This window comes from Cupressus sempervirens, chromosome 5 (genome assembly GCF_028749045.1).
Source record: "Cupressus sempervirens isolate cs-2001-9-10 chromosome 5, ASM2874904v1, whole genome shotgun sequence".
In the NCBI taxonomy this organism is placed as follows: domain Eukaryota; kingdom Viridiplantae; phylum Streptophyta; class Pinopsida; order Cupressales; family Cupressaceae; genus Cupressus; species Cupressus sempervirens.
Window position 1 is genome coordinate 577064038 of NC_143122.1, and position 7599 is coordinate 577071636.

The 7599-nt window shown below is 30.0% G+C and overlaps 1 non-coding gene across 1 annotated transcript; it reads right to left on the reverse strand.

Moving 5' to 3' along the window:
• Window positions 1-5948: 5948 nt before the first annotated feature.
• LOC149557237 (U5 spliceosomal RNA) lies at window positions 5949-6068 on the reverse strand. The gene has a single exon (XR_016352493.1). It is a non-coding gene; the product is annotated as a U5 spliceosomal RNA (small nuclear RNA).
• Window positions 6069-7599: the final 1531 nt, after the last annotated feature.

Below are 7599 nucleotides of genomic sequence, written 5' to 3' on the forward strand. Positions count from 1 at the left end.
TCATAGAGCACTTCATCACATTACCATGGTCGATTTAAGAAAGATCGAGACCAAGTCATCATGACATCCCATTCACAACCCCGAGCCTCTAGTAACAACCTAAACTGGTCAATACTAGAACAACCCCAAAACACAGATAACACAAATAAAACATCAAAGTCTCAGAGATTGGATTTGAAAGTATATTATTGAGTTAAGGTAAGGTTTATGTTTCAGTTTAATGTCGAATTCAAGTAACTAAGTTTCCACAATTAGCCCTTACAATTAACCCATTTCTATATTTACATGATTGTACAATTACCCTAAAAATATTCTAAGGATAATCTTTTATTTATTAAGTTATAAAAATGATCCTTAATGATTTTAAATAAAACAATTATGACTTTATTAAAATCATCTTTATTTAAACCCACATTAATAACTTTCATTAAGTCAATAGTCTAATTATACCATTTTATCAAATAATATTTATTAATGATTTAAATAAAATAATTACAATTTTATTAAAATCGATAATTAAATAGTCGATAATAATAACTTCTATTCTTAATTAAATATTAAATCATATTTAATTAAAATAATCAATATTTTATTTAAATATATATTACATTTATTATTAATATAACAAATTATAAAATATTAATAAAATTTAATAATGAAATTAATAATAAATAATATCATAAATTTAATTTAATTAAAAATTATTAAAATTAATTATAATTTATAATATTAAAAATTTCCATATAACCCAACCCGAATTTTGAATGGCAATATGAACTATTTTTTTTTAAAAAAAACATGCGTAAGCGATTTCCATCACTGCTTGCTGCATGCGCAGGGCAGGACTGCTGTCGCAGTCGTCCTGCATCAGCAGGTACGACTGCGTACAACAGTCGCCTGCTACATCATTATTAAGGGGGCAGGGGGTGGTTAAGCCGCCCCTCCCCAATACTATTTTTTTATTATTATTTAAAAAAAAAAAAAAACTATTTTATTTAAAACAAATCTTGTATATATATAAAAAGAGATTTGTTAATTAAAATTTACATATATGTATATATATATTTTTATCTCAAAAACAATATAATCATTATAATAAAATTTATTGATCTTCAATCTATATATATATATATATATATATATATATATATATATATATATATATATATATATATATATATATAACAGTTCTTTTTAATATATATATAAATATATTGAAAACTTGTTTTCTTCCTTATATTGATATAGAAAATATAAGCCAACCAAACAAATTTCTAATTTAGAATTTCAATCTTAGATTCAACCCTTCCCATTTAAATCTTATGTATACCGAAGTTTATTGACAAGCATCTGATAAATTCCAATATCGTAATGCTTAAACATTCATCACAGAGAATTCAGATTTACAAACCCCAGACACGAAGAAGACAGGAAAGGATAATTGCATAATAGATCGATAATCAAAAACATAAGACCCTACCTGATCCGGATGCTATTATGCAATCTCTAGGAATAGTAAGAGAATTCGCTCCTCTCAGTAACCTTCTCCTGGAAAACTTTTTTGGTATCAGCCTTTTGAAATTCGCTTCCCAAAAGTAGTCTCCCAAAAATTCCCGTCCAAAATACCTCCTTCTTCAAAAATGAACTCCCAAAGTTGTGATAAGAAAATTCTCCTCAAATCGGGGCACTAATTGTGCATTCACCCGAGAAGAATCATTGCACAACTCAGTTAACTCCCAAATTAACCTTTATTATCTTTTATTTTATTTTGCATTCATCTTTCATGCACATTAAGTTGAATTATAAAATAACTTTAATAATCCACTTGGCTTCTATTTTAAATTAATTTATTACTTTAATCTTATGTGCACTTTTTGAAATTAAAATAACATTATTAATTTCTATAATTTAATCTTTTAATTTATTACTCAAATTTAAACTCCTGCTTAGATCATGCGATCTAAAATCCTTTAATAATTTTATATCTTTCAAATTTTTAAATTAATTTTAGAAGCTTAATTGATAATATATTTAATTAATTTAATTAACAATAATATTTAGCATTTATTTAAAAATGAACTCCAATTATATTATTATTAAATTAAATAAATATTATCCTGTTCTAAATTTATCTTTGAACTTTAATCTCCAAATTTAATTCTTTTATTTAATTAATTTCTCAATTAATTAAATATTAAAGATAACATATTAATCCTCTATTAAATTAAATCATTAATTAATCTTTTTAATTAGACTTAATTAATAGAAAACACATCAAGGACTCATAAACAACATACGAAAACCCTACATAGAAAAACACATACTAAATCAAAACAAAAAGGGTTATAATCACGAAATTACATCATTTGATGCATTCGGAGGGTACTTAACTCAGATACTTGTCCTAATTATCAATTAGGACAATTGGCTAAAGGGTTTAGGAATTGGACTTAAGAGTTTATCTCCCCTCTCTTACCATTGAGACAATGCGATAGGGTACGCTCATCCTGACAATTCAAGGAAGTCGATATCTGGTAGCTGCAACCTGCATAAAATCCATGCATGTGCAAACACAATATTCTAAGCTAAACAGACAATGGCAGGAAGTGGTGCATCGTGTAGATCCCGTCTAGCAGGTGACTACGACTCCCTTCCTTAACCACATCAGAAACACCATACATAAATAAAACAAACACGCACACCATACACATGTAGTATGGGGTAAGTATCCATAAGAAGCACATGGAATAATAAACCATCTAACAAATCATCATCGATAACTGAAACCATTGAATAATCATCATACATGCATGAAATATAGAGTACCAAGTAATCTCATCATGTAATAAACTGAGTGTAAAACAACATCTGATAATCTCTAAAATAATAATACTAATCATCAAACATAAATTGGCCTAAAAGAGTTTGGCAATGATATCAGGAATGTAACTAGAAAATGTAGACTAGGGGCACGCTCTACATGCCATTTACCGATCCAATATATATATAAACAACTTTTTAAAAATTGCATAATAAAAGTGTGGTTTAGGCCCACTGGCTAGCCTTTACAAGTTGTTGTCATCGATCACAAGTTGATTGCTGCCACATGTAACAGTATTAAATACTGCTGCTATAGGCAACAGTATAGTTTGTGCTTGCAGATAGTGACAAGGCTTGCGGGGAAGGTAAAATGGCGACATGGGGGATTGGTGGCCTTACCTCCTCCAACATCTTTAAAAAACAAAAAAAAATTGTTTTATACACATTTTTATATAAAATCTTTTTAAAAAACAACCCCCCCTTCCCCCCAATATAATTTTTAATATGTATATTTTTTATAAACATAGTAAATTAGTCTGATAGGAAAACCTAGATCAACAAGTCAAATTTTCCATTTAAAAATTGATTTCTTTTCAAAACTAACAGATCTATTAACAATTATTCAATTCATGGAACGAGGGTTTCCTAGTTTTCAATCCTCATATACAGAGGAGTTCACATGAGTAATAGTAATTCACAATGAAAGATTGAAAGATTTATCATAGATGAAATTTGAAACAAATGATTGGACAAGCACAATGAAGATAGGAAATTCGAAGAACATAATTCACTGGGTGAATAAAACACGAGGCTCTACCCGATTTTGATGCTGATTCACAATCACCCAAAGATTGTGAGAGAAATATCTTCTCTCAAAACTTTCTCTCTGAAAATTGCCTTATCCAAAATTCTCGGTCTCTATGAAATGAACTCCCAATCTCTAATATGGAGTTCTCTAAAATTAGGGCACTGATTGTGCGATCACGCGAGGGAACTCATTGATCACAATCTTTTAACTCTTTATTAACTTTTAAAAAAAAATATTCATGCATACTTTATGCAATTTTAAATATCTTTAATAAATTAATTTCTCTTTCACTCTTTATGTAATTTTTTAAGCGTTTTTGATAAAATATTAATTAACTTAAGCAATAATAATATTTACCATTTATTTAAAAACAATCTCCTAAATATATTATTATCAAATTAAATACATATTATTACACTCTAAAATTAGACTATAATTTTCTCTTTAAATTTAATTATTATTTTAAAATTAATTTCTCAATTAATTAAATATAATTAACTATTGAAATCATCTTATAATTTTTCATTAAATTAAATAATTAATTAATCTTTTAATTTTACTTAATTAATAGAAAATTCACCAAAGACATACAAGACGAACTATGAAAATTCATCATAGAATACAACATACAAGATCAAACTCAAGGGTTATAATCATGAGTTTACGTCATACAATGAATTTGGAAGGGTAACCATCTCAGATACTTGTCTTAATTTTCTAGAACAATTGGCTTAAAGGTTAGGATTTGGACTCAAGAATTTATCTCCCCTGTCTTACTATTGAAATATTATGATAGGGTACACTCATCCTGGCAATTCAAGGAAGTTGATACCCGATACCTACAATTTGCATAAAATCCATGCATGTACAAACACATATATACTAAGCTAAATAGGCAATGACAGGAAGTGGTGCATCATGTAGATCCGACTAGTAGGTGACTACGACTCCCTTCCTTAACCACATCAGAAATGTCATACATAAAAAAAATATACACACACACCACACACATGCAGTATGGGGTAAGTATCCATAGAAAACATGTATAAATAATCTATCTAACTAATATCATCAAATAAGTGAAATCACTATTAATAATCATCATCAAAGTATAATCATGCATAACTAGTACCAAAATAGTCTCATCACAAAATCCATTGAGTATGAAAACAATATCTAATAATCTGGAAAATAATGTTACTAATCATCAAGCATAAACATAAACTGGTCTAAAAGAGTTTGGCAATAATAACAGAATATAAACTAGGGGCAAGCACTATAGCTATGCTAGCTTAAATAACAAGTTCAATACTACTTGATGGTGGGAGCTTAATTATTTTGTTAGTTGCAATTTTTGATATTGTTAAGAGTGTTATTAACATACCTTTTTAGTGCTTTTGGCTGTTAACTTGTTTGGTTAGGGTGCAATGAGGCATCGCCCTAGTTTTGTTGATTTTAATACAAAATCAAAGTCAACTAAACAAAGTTTTAAATTATCTTTATTAGTAAATCATATTTGATTATCAATATTTAACAATTATTTATTTTAATAAACAACTATATTATACTATACTAATCATAGTATCATGATGGTTCAAAAATCTACATATAGCTAGTAGTATATGCATGCATATTTCCCCATTGAATTGTAGGCAATAGGAGAGGTCAGTTTGTGAAGGGGCAAACATTCTAGCCTCGAGGTCACTTTAAACTCATCTACACTGTCAATAAGAAGGAGGTTCCTATTCTATAGTAGGGGGTGCCAATCATGTTAAGTGGAAACTAAAATATGGACTTCATCACTAGTGTGAATCAAACTAGATCAACAACAATAATATTTATCATTATCGATCCAATAAAATTTGATGTATACATCTTAGCTTTAACAACTTATAATCCAATCAAATTGTGATATATACATCCTACCTTCAATTAATATCTAAATATTTCTTTTATCGCCTACCCAACAAATACAAATATTAATTACAATATAATAATTCAAAAAAAAAACCTATTATATAACATCATTAAATCAATACCTTCAATATCATTATTACAATATAAGACTTCAAAGACATGTAACCATTAATAATTACTCCAAACAAATCTTAAAACTTAAAATCAAATTGATATCTTACGACCATTATCTCTAAAATAAATCTGTACAAACGGCCAACAATTGTCATCAACTAATGTTGAAACATGTTAACTTAGACAAGTCTAACTCCCATTCATCTATAGTCTCTCCACCTCACATTAAATTGGCAAAACAATTAAACATTATGATTAGTTAGTAAATCATTTTTGCTTAGTAATGTGGGCCTTCTCTGAAAAAGAGGGAAGCCTCTAAAAATTGGCGTATGCCGTTGTAAGTGGCGAAGACACGGTATTCTTTAGTAAAAGGCGAAAGAATAGTTCGCTCTGTCCTCACCACGCGGCTCCGTGGTTATGTTCTAATCATCCTACCCTATTAATACCGACTCTCCTCCCACTACATTCACTAACAAACGAATGTGGGACTAAAGCTCTCTTTATTAAACATCGCTTCACCGCAAACTGCTAGTGGCATTTTCTCAAAACCTATGGGGATTAGTGGTGCATTATGGGCAACAAGGTAATTTCTAATCGAATCTACCCTAATGGAATATTCCTCCACGATCTAGTGGGGGCATATAATACGATGCTTTTCTTGCTTTCTTTTCTTTTTATAAAGACAAAGATGTGATATTGTTATCAGGATTTAACTGTGTAACTTTGAGTCAAACTCATTGACCCATGTTTCATGAGTAGTGATTCAACATGAATCCATCTCTCATGAAAATAAATAGAACACTTAGCACTCATTAGATCTAGGTGATGATAACAATATCACAATTTGACTTGCTGTGGAAATTATCTCCTACTTATCAAAGACAAAGATGTTTTCAATTTTTATAGACAAGAGACATTAAGAATGCTCTTGGAATAGAAGGACATATTACACCAGCCTAGTAACTGTATAACCTACTTCAGAGAAGCAATGGAAAGAAAATTCAAACAGATTGGCATCAACAATAAATGTAGGGGAAAAAGTGTTCTGCAAAGCCTAACATCGATACATTATGCTCAGTATGCCCATTGCACATTAATAACTGATGTTATACATTGTGCTAACTAATAATCAATATGTATACCTCATGCTGACTCTACTTAATTTAATGCCTTCTAGTTTAGTGAAATTGCAGCCTAAACATGAGTGGAGTGCTTCCCAAATACTGGCAACTGGTCCTTCTCTAAAAAGGATATATATTCAGTTAGCAAAGGAGCTTGCAGACACATTCCAATTTTTCAAGATGTCTTGCCAGAATATCAAGTAAATTGTGGGAAGCTGGTTTTCCGGATGCAAAACAGTTGAGACATTCACAGAGAAGAAAGCTTGCCTTGATCATACCAAAAATTGTAACAAACAATGGAAAGACCACTCGTATAATGCCTTATCTAGTAGAAGAGTAGCAGAAATAAGGAGAGAGAAAGCAATGAATGAAAGTGGCATAATGTAGCTGGAAAATATCCTTACAACAGTTTTGAGCATGGAGGAAAGAGAGAACAAACTAAGAGATATAAGAGGCCAAATCCTGGGCACTGGTTGTAAATGGGTCGTCAAATGATCAAGTGGAAATCAAAGAAGAAAAAGACAAGACAAAGCTATGGATATCATCATTAAATGTTTGAGGGACTAGAGACAGGAGTAGAGGACTGATATTTTGACAGGAGACTTCCTCAAGGAACAATTGAAGGGGACAGGTTCTATCCAACAAGAAAACAGTACTGAAAACAAAACAAAAGAAGGAAGGACCGGGCATGTAGGAGTTGTCTTAAGAAGCATGGAAGACAAGAATATGATCCTAGAGAATAGAGGGATGATTAGAGGTACCCATATACGCTTTGATGATGAACAAGGAACAAGTGGGGAAAAGTGAAAACAACAAAAA